This window comes from Rhinoraja longicauda, chromosome 42 (assembly GCF_053455715.1).
Source record: "Rhinoraja longicauda isolate Sanriku21f chromosome 42, sRhiLon1.1, whole genome shotgun sequence".
NCBI classification, from domain to species: Eukaryota; Metazoa; Chordata; class Chondrichthyes; order Rajiformes; family Arhynchobatidae; genus Rhinoraja; species Rhinoraja longicauda.
In genome coordinates, this window is record NC_135994.1 from 3,238,080 (window position 1) to 3,254,044 (window position 15,965).

Consider the following 15,965-nt stretch of genomic DNA (forward strand, 5'->3'; position numbering starts at 1 on the left):
AGTGAGCACCCTCCACCCACCACTCTTAGAGTGAGTGTAACATCCCTGCCCTGGTCAGAATTCTACCCTGTGGATTGATGATGGATTCTTTGAAGTTCCATGCCTGTAGGTGGAATCTGTAGCACCCCCTCTGCCCTAGTTGTAGGCCAAAGGACAGCCTTTCTGATTCTGAACACACAGTGGGAGCCAAGTCTTATGGCAAAAATAGCTGATTCTACACCCCACCCACTCGCCCACAATTATTTACAATATTGAGATAGAAACATAGAAAATAGGTGCACGAGTAGGCCATTCGGCCCTTCGAGCCTGCACCACCATTCAATATGATCATGGCTGATCATCCAACTCAGTATCCTGTACCTGCCTTCTCTCCATACCCCCTGATCCCTTTAGCCACAAGGGCCACATCTAACTCCCTCTTAAATATAGCCAATGAACTGGCCTCAACTTCCTCCTGTGGCAGAGAATTCCACAGATTCGCCACTCTGTGTGAAAAAAGACTAATCTCGGTCCTAAAAGACTTCCCCCTTATCCTTAAACTGTGACCCCTTGTTCTGGACTTCCCCAACATCGGGAACAATCTTCCTGCATCTAGCCTGTCCAACCCCTTAAGAATTTTGTAAGTTTCTATAAGATCCCCCCCTCAATCTTCTAAATTCCAGCGAGTACAAGCCGGGTCTATCCAGTCTTTCTTCATAGGAAAGTCCTGCCATCCCAGGAATCAATCTGGTGAACCTTCTCTGTACTCCCTCTATGGCAAGAATGTCTTTCCTCAGATTAGGAGACCAAAACTGTACGCAATACTCCAGGTGTGGTCTCACCAATGCCCTGTACAACTGCAGCAGAACCTCCCTGCTCCTATACTCAAATCCCCTTGCTATGAATGCCAACATACATTCGCTTTCTTCACTGCCTGCTGCACCTGCATGCCTACTTTCAATGACTGGTGTACCACAACACCCAGGTCTCGTTGCATCTCCCCTTTTCCTAATCGGCCACCATTCAGATAATAGTCTGCTTTCCTGTTCTTGCCACCAAAGTGGATAACCTCACGTTTATCCACATTATACTGCATCTGCCATGCATTTGCCCACACACCTAACCTATCCAAGTCACCTTGCAGCCTCCTAGCATCCTCCTCACAGCTAACACTGCCCACCAGCTTCGTGTCATCCGCAAACTTGGAAATGTTGCATTCAATTCCCTCGTCCAAATTATTAATATATATTGTAAATAGCTGGGGTCCCAGCACTGAGCCTTGCGGTACCCCACTAGTCACTGCCTGCCATTCTGAAAAGGACCCGTTTATTCCTACTCTTTGCTTCCTGTCTGCCAGCCAGTTCTCTATCCACATCAATACTGAATCCACAATACCGTGTGCTTTAAGTTTGCATACCAATCTCTTATGTGGGACCTTGTCGAAAGCCTTCTGGAAGTCCAGATATAACACATCCACTGGTTCTCCCTTATCCACTCTACTAGTTACATCCTCAAAAAATTCTATAAGATTCTATGTAATTTCGTTCAGTACCTTGGTACCGAATGACAAATAAAGTTCTGTATTCTGTATAAGGCAAGAGATGCAGAGGTGAGGGAGAGCACTGCCCCCATAGAGGATGGGGTGTCCATTAGGTTCAAGAGTGGCCCCTGGTTAAAATGAGTAATACGGTCCAGGAGAGAGAAAGGCTTACAGGGGGGAAAGAGTTTCATAGAAACATAGAAAATAGGTGGAGGAGTAGGCCATTCGGCCCTTCGAGCCTGCACCGCCATTCAATATGATCATGGCTGATCATCCAACTCAGTATCCCGTACCTGCCTTCTCTCCATACCCCCTGATCCCTTTAGCCACAAGGGCCACATCTAACTCGCTCTTAAATATAGCCAATGAACTGGCCTCAACGACCTTCTGTGGCAGAGAATTCCACAGATTCACCACTCTCTGATTAAGCAGTCATCCATTTCAGATTAAGCAGTCACCCATTTCAGATGGAGATGAGGGGTATGCACTCGTTGGAAGGTGAATCTTTGGAATTCTCCCCCCCCAAGAGAGCTGTGAAGGCAGTCACTGAATATATATATCCCAGCCCACGGCAAGCAGATTTTTGGGAGTCGGGGGTTAAAGGGATGTGGTTAGAAAATGGATGCAAGGCGAAGGTCAGGTCAGCCACTTTCCTTATTGAACGGCGGAGCAGGCTCGAGAGGACTATGTGGACTCTTCTGTATGGACCACACTACATGAGAAGATGTTGGGAGTAGACTCAATGGCGACTCAATTGGAGATACCCAGAGATACAGCGTGGAAACAGGCCCTTAGCCACCGAGTCACTCACTATCGTACACGCTAGGGACAATTTACAGAAGCCAAATTAACCTACAACCCTGTACTTTGGAGTTTGGGAGGAAACCCATTCAGGTCATTGGGGTGGTCGTACAGACGGCACCCATGGTCAGGATCGAACCCGGGTCTCTGGGCAACTCTACCGTGCACACTCCAAGGCACTCAGAAGGAGCAAAAGGGAATGGGAATGAATTGAGTCTCTTTCCCCAAATAAGCGGTATTTGTGTGATAGGCCGATCGCCCTCAGGATTCTGAGGGAATATTGCCCTATTTGCTCAACGCGGATTAAATGTTGCGTTAAAAATGGACACAGAGTACTGTGGTGGCTCAGTGGGTCGGGCAGCATCTCTGGGGGAAATGGATGGGTGACGTTTCCAGTCGGGATCTTCAGGCTGTAAACTTGTCGCATTTAATCTACTTTGAGCATTATCAGGATTCTCATCACTAGAGGTCGCCAAAGCACCACGAATAGCTTGGTGTGAGCTAAAGTGGCAGCTCGTTCTATTAAATCTTTCCCCCTCTCACCTTAAACCTATGTCCCCTGGTTCCCTGTTATGTGCAATAGGCAAAATACTCCGTGCATTCGCCCTATCTATCTCCCTCGTGATTTTATAAATCATCCCCCAGCCTCCTGCGCTCCAAGAAATACAGTCCTAGCCTGTCCAACCTCTCCCGATAGCTCAGACCCTAAATGCCTTGTAAATCTTCTCTGCAGTCTTTCCAGTTTAACAACATCTTTCCTTTTATCACATTTTAAAACCCTTATCTGTTATTGATGAATTATACTTATGCCAATGGAATGTTGGCCTTCATAACAAGAGGAGTTGAGTATAGGAGCAAAGAGGTCCTTCTGCAGTTGTACAGGGCCCTAGTGAGACCGCACCTGGAGTACTGTGTGCAGTTTTGGTCTCCAAATTTGAGGAAGGATATTCTTGCTATTGAGGGCGTGCAGCGTAGGTTTACAAGGTTAATTCCCGGAATGGCGGGACTGTCATATGTTTGGAATACATATGTTTGTGAATCTTTGGAATTCTTTCCCCCTCCCAGAGAGCTGTGAAGGCAGTCACTGAATATATCCCAGGCCACGACAAGCAGATTTTTGGGAGTCGAGGGTTACAGGGATGTGGTTAGAAAATGGATGCAAGGCGAAGGTCAGGTCAGCCACTTTCCTTATTGAACGGCGGAGCAGGCTCGAGAGGACTATGTGGACTCTTCTGTATGGACCACACTACCTGAGAAGATGTTGGGAGTAGATTCAATGGCGACTCAATTGGAGATACCCAGAGATACAGCGTGGAAACAGGCCCTTAGCCACCGAGTCACTCACTATCGTACACGCTAGGGACAATTTACAGAAGCCAAATTAACCTACAACCCTGTACTTTGGAGTTTGGGAGGAAACCCATTCAGGTCATTGGGGTGGTCGAACAGACAGCACCCATGGTCAGGATCGAACCCGGGTCTCTGGGCAACTCTACCGTGCACACTCCATGGCACTCAGAAGGAGCAAAAGGGAATGGGAATGAATTGAGTCTCTTTCCCCAAATAAGCGGTATTTGTGTGATAGGCCGATCGCCCTCAGGATTCTGAGGGAATATTGCCCTATTTGCTCAACGCGGATTAAATGTTGCGTTAAAAATGGACACAGAGTACTGTGGTGGCTCAGTGGGTCGGGCAGCATCTCTGGGGGAAATGGATGGGTGACGTTTCCAGTCGGGATCTTCAGGCTGTAAAATTGTCGCATTTAATCTACTTTGAGCATTATCAGGATTCTCATCACTAGAAGAAGGGTCTCGACCCGAAACGTCACCCATTCCTTCTCTCCCGAGATGCTGCCTGACCTGCTGAGTTACTCCAGCATTTTGTGAATAAATCGATTTGCACCAGCATCTGCAGTTATTTTCTTATACTTCTCATCACTAGAGGTCGCCAAAGCACCACGAATAGCTTGGTGTGAGCTAAAGTGGCAGCTCGTTCTATTAAATCTTTCCCCTCTCACCTCAAGCCGATGTCCTCTGGTTCCCTGTTATGTGCTAAAGGTAAAATACTCCGTGCATTCGCCCTATCTATCTCGTGATTTTATATATCATCCCCCAGCCTCCTGCGCTCCAAGAAATACAGTCCTAGCCTGTCCAACCTCTCCAGATAGCTCAGACCCTAAAGTCCTTGTAAATCTTCTCTGCAGTCTTTCCAGTTTAACAACATCTTTCCTTTTATCACATCTTAAAACCCTTGTCTGATATTGATGATATTATACTACATGTTCTACATTATCTGCCCATACTTTTTTTTTCTGTATTTGGTTTTATATCAATTAGTTTTAATTTCCCCTGTTTGGGTGTGACAAAACACACGGTCATATTTAATCCTTCCTGTGGGTGGCGCCATTGTACCACCCTGAGCAGGAGCACACGGTTTTAGCTCAACGATACACCGATTTTTTTGCAGGGAGAACCAAATTGCCGATCCATAATACTGAGGGTTATTCATGCAAGTACAAGCTCCCTCTGAGGTCCATACCACTGTCCCACAACAGATCCACTAGGTGCCTTCTTGGAGTCCGTTGACAGAGCACCAACTGAAGTAAGTTAATCTGAGGAAAGACATTCTTGCCATAGAGGGAGTACAGAGAAGGTTCACCAGATTGATCCCTGGGATGGCAGGACTTTCATATGAAGAAAGACTGGATAGACTCGGCTTGTACTCGCTGGAATTTAGAAGATTGAGGGGGAATCTTATAGAAACTTACAACATTCTTAAGGGGTTGGACAGGCTAGATGCAGGAAGATTGTTCCCGATGTTGGGGAAGTCCAGAACAAGGGGTCACAGTTTAAGGATAAGGGGGGTCTTTTAGGACCGAGATGAGAACGTTTTTTTTCATACAGAGAGTGGCGAATCTGTGGAATTCTCTGCCACAGGAGGAAGTTGAGGCCAGTTTATTGGCTATATTTAAGAGGGAGTTAGATGTGGCCCTTGTGGCTAAAGGGATCAGGGGGTATGGAGAGAAGGCAGGTACGGGATACCGAGTTGGATGATCATATTGAATGGCGGTGCAGGCTCGAAGGGCCGAATGGCCTACTCCTGCACCTATTTTCTATGTTTCTATGTCCCAGGTTAGACCTGACTCGGATTTAAGGACACCATTCGTTCTGACGGTGAGGATGAGATAGAAAGAGAGAGAGAGGCGAGAGTGTTTATTGCCACATGTTCCAAATTGGAACAATGAGATTCTTACTCGCAACAGCACAACAGGTATGTGAATATAGACACAAAATGCTGGAGTAACTCAGCGGGACAGGCAGCATCTCTGGAGAGATGGAACGGGTTCATCCTGAGTTCAGTTTAGTTTAGAGATTCAGCATGGAAACAGACCCTTCGGCACACCGAGTCCACGCCGACCAGCGACCTTCCCCACACACTTACACTATCCTACACACTAGGGACAATTTTAACCAAAGGCAATTAACCTGCACGTCTTTGGAATGTGGGAGGAAACCGGAGCACCCGCAGAAAACCCACGCAGGACACGGGGAGAACGTACCCGTAAGTTAGGATTGAACCCGGGTCTCCCTAGCGCTGTAAGGCAGCAGCGAATTCTGTGCCGAGTTTTCTAGTCCCCAGTGGAATGCAGTGTCTGAGACGGTAGCTGGTCTCTCTCTCTCTCTCTCTCTCTCTCTCTCTCTCTCTCTCTCCCTCTCTCTCTCTCTCTCTCTCTCTCTCTCCCTCTCCCTCTCCCTCCCTCTCCCCCTCCCTCTCCCCCTCCCTCTCTCCCTCCCTCTCTCCCTCCCTCTCTCCCTCTCTCTCTCTCTCTCTCTCTCTCTTGTACCAGTCGCGTATCAATTAAAAATTAAGCTATATTTATCCACAGTTTTTTTTCCATCAATAAATCCCCCCCCCCCCATTCTGTTTTGATTTTGTGACCAACCAATTTATAATTGAAGAGCATAAAAAATAAAGTTCTAAACATTTTAAAATCTGTTTTTTAACCTTCGACCAGCAGGTATCAATAGACAATAGGTGCAGGAGGAGGCCATTCGGCCCTTCAAGCCAGCACCGCCATTCAATGTGATCATGGCTGATCATTCTCAATCAGTACCCCGTTCCTGCCTTCTCCCCATACCCCCTGACTCCGCTATCCTTAAGAGCTCGATCTAGCTCTCTCTTGAATGCATTCAGAGAATTGGCCTCCACTGCCCTCTGAGGCAGAGAATTCCACAGATTCACAACTCTCTGACTGAAAAAGTGTTTCCTCATCTCAGTTCTAAGTGGCCCACCCCTTATTCTTAAACTGTGGCCCCTTGTTCTGGACTCCCCCAACATTGGGAACATGTTTCCTGCCTCTAACGTGTCCAACCCCTTAATAATCTTATACGTTTCGATAAGATCTCCTCTCATCCTTCTAAATTCCAGTGTATACAAGCCTAGTCGCTCCAGTCTTTCAACATATGACAGTCCCGCCGGTACAAGACAGTCACAACAACAACAAGACAGTCACAACAACAACAAGACCGTCACAACAAAAGCACTGCCCATCGTGATTAACTCTTAGCTGAGTTATATTGTATTGATATTACGTTGATCAGGATCAGATTATATTGATCGTGCTTTCAATAGGATTTAGCACATACCCCAATTAGCTTTCAATTCTCTTCTCAAAACAGACGTGTGAATCTTTCGACAGCTAAGTACAGAAAACCATTAATGGATGCTGATTCGTCTACCTCAGTTATTATTAGTTTTATTATTAGGTGCTCTGTGGGGAGAGCTGAATGTTAATCTATGTCCTGATGTTTAAACGCATTCACAAAACTGAGATGCACGACTCAGCCTGTTTCCAGTGGGACCATTAAACCCTTCCAAATGTTCCCAACGTGAACTGGTGAGGTATATTTTCCACCTGGGTATTGCCTGACCTAAGGAATAATCTTTCTTTCACAAGCTGCAGCAAGGCCAAACTGCAGCAGGTAGGAGAATTCTTTCAGCGAACATCCTAAATATATAGGTATTTATTCAGAAAATGCTGGAGTAACTCAGCAGGTCAGGCAGCATCTCAGGAGAGAAGGAATGGGTGACGTTTCGGGTCGAGACCCTTCTTCAGACTGATGTCAGGGGGGCGGGACAAAGGAAGGATATAGGTGGAGACAGGAAGACAGAGGGAGATCTGGGAAGGAGGAGTGGAAGAGAGGGACAGAGGAACTATCTAAAGTTGGAGAAGTCAACGTTCATACCACTGGGCTGCAAGCTGCCCAGGCGAAATATGAGGTGCTGTTCCTCCAATTTCCGGTGGGCCTCACAATGGCACTGGAGGAGGCCCATGACAGAAAGGTCAGACTGGGAATGGGAGGGGGAGTTGAAGTGCTCGGCCACCGGGAGACCAGTTTGGCCAACGCGGACCATAAATAGGAGTCTTTTGCTGTGTTAAGGGGGCCTGTGCAACCCTTGAACTAAAATCACCTTCACTGTCATAGAGTCATGCAGCGTAGAAACAGGTCCTTCGGCCCAACTTACCCACACTGACCAATATGTCCCATCTGCACTAGTCCCACCTGACCCGCTGAGTTCCTCTAGGATAGGTTTCCAATCTCCAGGTCTCAGAGTCTTGGTTTCATTGAGACCTTTTGAGTGCTTTTCCAAAAGCCGCTGCCAATGTCCCCTTTGATTGTTTGATTTAGGTGCAAGAGTCAAGAGTATTTCATTGTCAAATATACCGAAACGGAACAATGAAGTTATTGTTTGCAGCAGCAAACAATATTGTTTGCAGCAGGAGTTATTGCACAGGTCTGTTTGCACAGTATTCAATAGGTAACATAATAAAGCAAACAAAAACGTTCAATAAATTAAAAAATAAGTCCCTAGTGCAACCAAGAAAGTTCGCAGTTCAAAGTTTAGTTGGTGTTTGTCATGTTCAATAGCCTGATGGTTGTTGGGAAGAAGCTCAATGTCAGACATTGTTGGGTAAGAGGTCGCATACATGATTCTGAATTAGAAGTGTGTGTGTGTGTATGTGTGTGTCTATGTTCAAAACCCATTCAGGTGGCCTGATTGTATAACTGAGATGGACTGTGTCCAGCATCGTTCTGTGGGGGTGCTGAACTGGAGCTTGCACAATTTGGATGACCCCCACATCCCAAGACTGAACCATAAAACCTTGCCTCTTCCTCTACATGCACAATGTTGTCAAAACCATTGAAGGAACGCAGGAGAAATGTCTCTGCTCTGCTTATCCCTCATTGTGACACCCGTGCATGTTTCAGTGCTGTTCACAAGTCCACAGGTTATGGGAGTAGAGTTAAGCCATTCGGCCCATCGAGTCTGCCACTCAATCATGGCTGATCTGTGCCTTCGAATCCCATTTTCCTGCCTTCTCCCCATAACCCTTAATGCCCGTTCCAATCAAGAATTCGTCTATCCCTGCCTTAAAAATATCCATTGACTTGGCCTCCACAGCCCTCTGTGGCGATGAATTCCACAGATTAACTACCCTCTGACTAAAGAATGGGGCCCAAAAAACAGCATGTTGCTGTCTGGCCCTCCAGAATGCCTGTGCATCGTAGCTGTGTATTTTTAATTCGGCACACTAATGCGGAATTATGAAGTAACAAGGCTAGCTGATAATATCAGAACACAAGACCTTGCGGGCTCTCTATTTGTACCGATCACCATGGAAATATATGATCAAAATGTTCCAAGTAAGTTTATGAATGTTCAGAATGACATGGATGAATGATTTTTAAAATGCAAATATGTCGAAGGTGTGAAAAGCACTATAGAAATACAAGTCTCTCACCTGGAGATTGCCTGGAATATTTGGCACTTATCATAATATATCATAGATATTATAGATTGTAATATTATTTTAAAAGGGCAAGAAGCGCACTGTCTGAATTCTGTCCACTGTTGATGAATTTCTTGTATGTCCTTGTGACGTAGAAAGAGGCTATTTGGCCCATCGTGTCTATTCTGGCTCTCAGAAATACTTATTCCCCTGCACCTATTCTCTCCCAGATACACCATTAACTCCCCACTGATTCACCTTCCACTCCCCTGCAACAGGAGCAATCTACGATGGCACCGGCACATGTTTAGGACGTGGGAGGAAGCCGGAGCACATGGGGGAGAAACCTGCACGGTAACAGGGAGAACGTGCGAACTCCACCCAGGCAGCACCCGAGATTCCAGCCAATCTCCGGGTGAGAGATTGTACCTGGGTCACTGGAACAGCTGTACCTGAAATGGAAGCACTTTGCCTTGGTGTTTAGCGTGCTTTAGGAAGTTAATGAAACAGGAGGTTTTGTGGTTTGAACTTAGCCTAGTGGTTTATTGTCTATATGTTCTTACACTGGGAAATCTGGCCAAATCCAGAGGTAATTGCACACTTTACCAGGGATGTCAAAGACAATCGTCCTCCTACACCAATACTGAATGGACAATAGACAATAAGTGCAGGAGTAGGCCATTTGGCCCTTCGAGCCAGCACTCCTGACAGATCGTCTGAGCCAATTTTCAGGCGGCACGGTGGCGCAGCGGTGGAGTTACTGCCTTACAGCGCCAGAGACACGGGTTCGATCCTGACTACGGGCGCTGTCTGTGCGGAGTTTGTATGTTCATCCTGTGACCTGGGTTTTCAATGAGTGCTCCAGTTTCCTCCCACATCCCAAAGACGTGTCGGCTTCTGTAAATTGTTCCCAGGGTGTGGGATAGAACTAGTGTACGGGTAATTGATGATTGGCGTGGACGGTGGGCCGAAGGGCCTGTTTCCATGCTGTATCTCTAAACTAAACTAAACTAAGCTGGGAACCTGTTTATATTACTGCAGTAAATACCTTGCAATGTGACACTGCCTGGGGTATAATGGATAATTCAACCACACTGCACAGGGTAGAGTTTTGAATAATCATATTCGAATCTTTAAAGTTTCATTAATCCACAATATGTTTATAAAATTCAATAATTTTCCTGCCATCACTTTGAACATTTTGATTATTTTATCCCCGTGATGGCTGTTCAATGTAGACTTAACCTTGAAACAATACAACTGGGGAGAGAGCCTGTCAGGATTTGTATTCTGACGTTAGCAGGCAGCCATTTTAACTTGTAGTTCGGCATGAACGTGACTCGTCAAAAATACATAGCTACGATGTTGAGGCACTCTGAGGGCAACTGGGGTGAGGTTTGAATACTGCAAACTAGACAGATTGACATTAATCCCATTGAGGAACCACTGGGATTTGCCCGATATCAGGAAGATTGCTGGAGTCTGGATCATGTCAGGATATTTCCTGGAAGAATTAAGGGCGCAATGGTGGCGCAGATGGTAGAGCCGCTACCTCACAGCGCCAGAGACCCCGGCTCGATCCCGACCTCGCCTGTGTGCTGAGTTTGCACATTCTCCCTGTGACCGGGTGGGTGCTCCGGTTTCTTCCCACATACCAAAGACATGTGGGTTTATAGGGCCCTCAGTAAATTGCCCCCGATTCTGTAGGCAGTCGGTAAGAAAGTGGGATAACATAGTGTGTGACAAACATCGGTTTGTCTCAGACTTGGCTAGGAGATCCACGAATTCTTCACACATTAGTGGAGGAGAGGGGGAAAAAAACACATTTTGAACAATTTTTAAAAAAAAACCATTTCTTTGAAGTGTTGGCAAGGGCTGATTTGTGAATAAAATCTCCAATAAGTAAAGCAATTCACTAAATATCACCTTTATTTGACAGTTCATTTAGACAGGTATATGTATCACAAGTGAACAAATTTCTAGAAGCACAATATTTAGAGATGTTTAATTGACACATAGTTTCCAAGTCGAGTTGAGCCGATGCGGAAGAACGCTCGATCGCTTGTGTTTACGGAGGACGTCCGGTTCCATTATTTCTTCTTTCCAAACCGTTGGGGCTTGGTCATGCTCCAGACCTGGGACGGAATGATTTCCCGGTAGTGCATCTGAGGCTCAATGTCAGAGTCTGAGCTTCTTTGACCTGCACGCCCAAACCTAAACCAATATATCAAGACAGACAAAAATCAATATAAGGACAACAAGATAAACGTGAATAATGTAAAAGCGCGACACAAGGAACTGCAGATGCTGCAACCTTGAGCAAAGCACAAAGTGCTGGAGTAACAGCGGGTCAGGCAGCACACCTGCGGAGGACATGGATAGGTGACGTTTCACAGAGTGCTGGAGTAACTCAGCGGGTCAGGCAGCATCTGTGGAGAACATGGATAGGTGACGTTTCACAGAGTGCTGGAGTAACTCAGCGGGTCAGGCAGCATCTCTGGAGAACATGGATAGGTGACGTTTCACAGAGTGCTGGAGTAACTCAGCGGGTCAGGCAGCATCTGTGGAGAACATGGATAGGTGACGTTTCACAGAGTGCTGGAGTAACTCAGCGGGTCAGGCAGCATCTGTGGAGAACATGGATAGGTGACGTTCACAGAGTGCTGGAGTAACTCAGCGGGTCAGGCAGCATCTGTGGAGAACATGGATAGGTGACGTTTCACAGAGTGCTGGAGTAACTCAGCGGGTCAGGCAGCATCTGTGGAGAACATGGATAGGTGACGTTTCACAGAGTGCTGGAGTAACTCAGCGGGTCGGGCAGCACCTGCGGAGGACATGGATAGGTGACGTTTCGGGTCACGATCCTCCTTCTATGGGATGTGGGAGGAAACCAGAACACTCTGGGGTGGGGGGGGGGGGGGGGGCACGTGGTCACAGAGAGGACATGCAAACTCCACACACACACAGCGCCAGAGGTCAGGGATGAACCAGGTTCTCTGGAACTTTGAGGCAGCAGCTTTACCAGCTGCGCCACCATTCTTGACGCCCCTCCATTTTGTCTCTAATCCAGGCGGCATTCTGGTAAACCTCCTCTGCACCGTCTCCAAAGCTGTCACATCCTTCCTGTAATGGGGTGACCAGAACTGCACGCAATACTCCGAGTGGGGCCTAACCAGCATTCTGTACAACCTCTCACAGTCGGGAGTGAATCTCTGGGATTCTTTATCCCTCTGGGTTGTGGAGACTGAAGTGGATACATTTCTGGAAGATTGGGGATTTGACGGCTCTGGGGAAGTGGCACAGAGGAGGAGATGAGACCTGGGACACATCAGGCATGATCATATTGTATGATGGGACAGGCCTGAGACCTACCCCTGCTTCTATTTCCTTGCTGAAAAAGGGTCCCGACCCGAAACGTCACGTGTACATTTTCTCCAGAGATGCTGCCTGGCCTGCTGAGTTACTCCAGCATTTGGTGTCTATCCTATTTCCTTACGTTCCTTGTGCATTTTTACATCATGGTTACCAGCTTTTTATTCCAATTTCATTCAATTATTTCAATTTTCTAATTTTCCATGGCCCAGCCCTCCAGGACTGTATCTTAATTATTTATCTCCCCTTCTCCAAGGCAATAGACAATAGACAATAGGTGCAGGAGGAGGCCATTCGGCCCTTCGAGCCAGAGCACCGCCATTCAATGTGATCATGGCTGATCATTCTCAATCAGTACCCCGTACCTGCCTTCTCCCCATACCCCCTGACTCCGCTATCTTTAAGAGCTCTATCTAGCTCTCTCTTGAATGCATTCAGAGAATTGGCCTCCACTGCCTTCTGAGGCAGAGAATTCCACAGATTCACAACTCTCTGACTGAAAAAGTTTTTCCCCATCTCCGTTCTAAATGGCCTACCCCTTATTCTTAAACTGTGGCCCCTAAATGGCCTACCCCTTATTCTTAAACTGTGGCCCCTAAATGGCCTACCCCTTATTCTTAAACTGTGGCAACTTTAATGATCCATTTGTCAAAGGGCTGTTTTAAGGAGAGGGTTGTTTAGTTTAGTTTGGAGTCTGAAGAAGGGTCTCGACCCGAAATGTCACCCATTCCTTCTCACCAGAGATGCTGCCTGTCCTGCTGAGATACTCCAGCTTTTTGTGTCTATCTTTAGTTTAGTTTAGAGATACAGCGCGGAAACAGGCCCCTTGGCCTACCAAGTCCGCGCCGACCAGCGATCCCTGCACTATCCAACGCACACTAGGGACAATTTACAATTTTACCGAAGCCAATTGACTTACAAACCTGTACGTCTTTGCAGTGGTGAAAGCCTCGCGTTACTGAGGTAATTTGGAAACCAAGCCAACACAGACAGCAGTGCAAACCTACCTTTGTGGCTGGAATGCAAGGGAAGGGTTTCTTCCCGCCTTCTCTGGGACACGGTTTATGGAGTTCAGCAGCGCGCTCAGTGTGCGATCACTGCCCAGCCTCTCTATACTGTAGCCATCGCCATCCTGCAGATCATCAGATTCAAGCAATTAGTCAGCCTCTCAGACCAGGACAATATACTGTACTCTTTACCTTCATTTGCAAAGGGCTTTGGAGCACAAGAGAAGGATTGAGATGCAGAGACAAAACAAAAATAATTAGAATTATGCATTTTCTTTGCTTTCTTCCAGGGCATCAGCCACATCATTTCCCAAGTTGACTTTGAACTTAGTTCCAACTTAACAGGACTGATTAAATTGTAATATATCCAGATGAACAGTGCATTTTGATTGATTGATTGATAGAAGGATACAGCATGGAAACAGGCCTTTCGGCCCACTGAGTCCACGTCGACCATTGATCACCCGTTCACACTGATTCTCTGCTCTTCCCACACTCTCATCCGCTCCCTACACGTGAGGAGAGCTTTACAGAGGGCCAATTAACCTACAGACCCGCACGTCTTTGAGACGTGGGGGGAAACCCATAGTCAAAGGGAGTACGTGCAAATTCCACACAGACAGCACCCGAGGTCAGGATCACGAGGTGTGAGGCAGCTGTGCCACTGTGGAGCTAGTTCTGGACGTACATAAGTTCTCACCAACTTGCAGCAGTTACAAAAGTCTTTGAACGTTGAATGCAGCTAGTTAACGTGCAAACAATTCAAGAAATGCTTCTCCAATGCTTAATGTCTCTGGTTTTCGAACTCAATGACAGATGTTTGCAATATGTGCCTGTACTTAAGAATGTCATAGGGAATGGAATGTGCGTCTAATGCAGTGTGGCTGTCTGGAATATACCGCAAACACAATAGTCTTGCACATTGTTGTACTTGTTATCGTGTGGACACCTTGCCAACTCTATAAAGATACACAGACATGCTTCTGCTTTCAACATCTGTATTGATAACATTTTATGTCGATGTCCTTCCTGACCATTGTGCACTGTAGAAGTGTCTTTTAAAGCTACAATGTGCATCTTCTGTGACCTGGAAACTATTGCAGAATGTAAGCCAGAAAGTCTCAGTGTCTGTTACTGCTTTACTAATTGCCTCAAGAAAAGCAACATATAAAATTATAGAATTGTTACAGCGCAGAAAAAAAGGCCATTCAGCCCAGAGAACCCATGCTGGCTCCCTGTGGACGATCGCAATCCGTTTGATTTGCCTCCCCACCACAACCATAACCTCCAATCCCTGCAAACCCCTTCCCCTCCAGGCAGTGATTTCCAGATTACCACCACTGAATGCGTAATATTTCTCTCCCCACTATTTCTATGCCCTACTCTCCATTCTGCATCCGCAAGTCCTCGAATCGTACGCAAATAGGAACTCCATTCGTTTCCCCTGTCTATTAGGGCGGCTCGGTGTTGCAGCTGGTAGAGCTGCTGCCTCACGTCGCCAGAGAACCGGGTTCGATCGCAAGTGCCGGAGTAACTTAGCAGGTCAGGCAGCATCTCTGGAGAACATCTCTGGATACCCATGGCTTTGGATCGTAACCTTCTTCAGTCTGAAGAAGGGTTCCTGAGCTGAAACATCATCCAGAGGTGCTGCCTGACCCGCTGAGTTACTCCAGCACTTTGTATCTTTTTTCCCCAACTGTTCCCAATTGTTCGTTCCCAAGCAGCAAAGCCTTGGAAGACTATTTATGGGTGCTCAGCAGAATACATCGCCGTTAAAAGCTTTGAAAGTTACCTTAACCCACAGGCATTTGTTAACAACCAAAGCAAAATCCCGCAGATGCTGGAAATCTGAAATAAAAACCGTACGCTTGGTATTCACAATTCAAACGGAGAGAGAAACAGAGTTCACATTTCAAGGCAGAACTGATGAAATCAAAATGCTGGAAGCAGTTAGCGGGTTAGATTGTGACAGATTTCCCTCCCCACAAATACTGACTATTCCCAGCATTTTCTGGTTTTAATTTCAGATTTCCAGCATCTGCATTTTATTTGATTTTTCCAACGTTAACTGTTTCTGAGTGTTCACGGCATTTTCAGTTTAAATGGAGGATTAAAAATAAAAATAAACTTCTGAAGGAGTTCTTACCACTGCAGTTTGAGATCTTGCAAGGGGGTTGACCCCATGATCTGCCTGGTAGATAGACCTGAACTCTCCTTCTTTAGAGCACGCAGCCATTCTTAGGTAACTGGCTGCCGAGCAAAAGACGAGGAGAAATAACTTGCTGTCCATCGCTGAGGGCACTCTGATGGCAGGAGTCAGAAATCAGCAGCGATCCTGGGTTCCAAATGAATAAACAACTGCCTTTTTAAACCATTTTCTTGAATTCTACAGGGGGAAATACAGCATTTATGCGGAAGAGGGGGGTAATAAAAAGAAGTGTGTTTAATACAGCAAAGCTTTTTTTAAGTATTA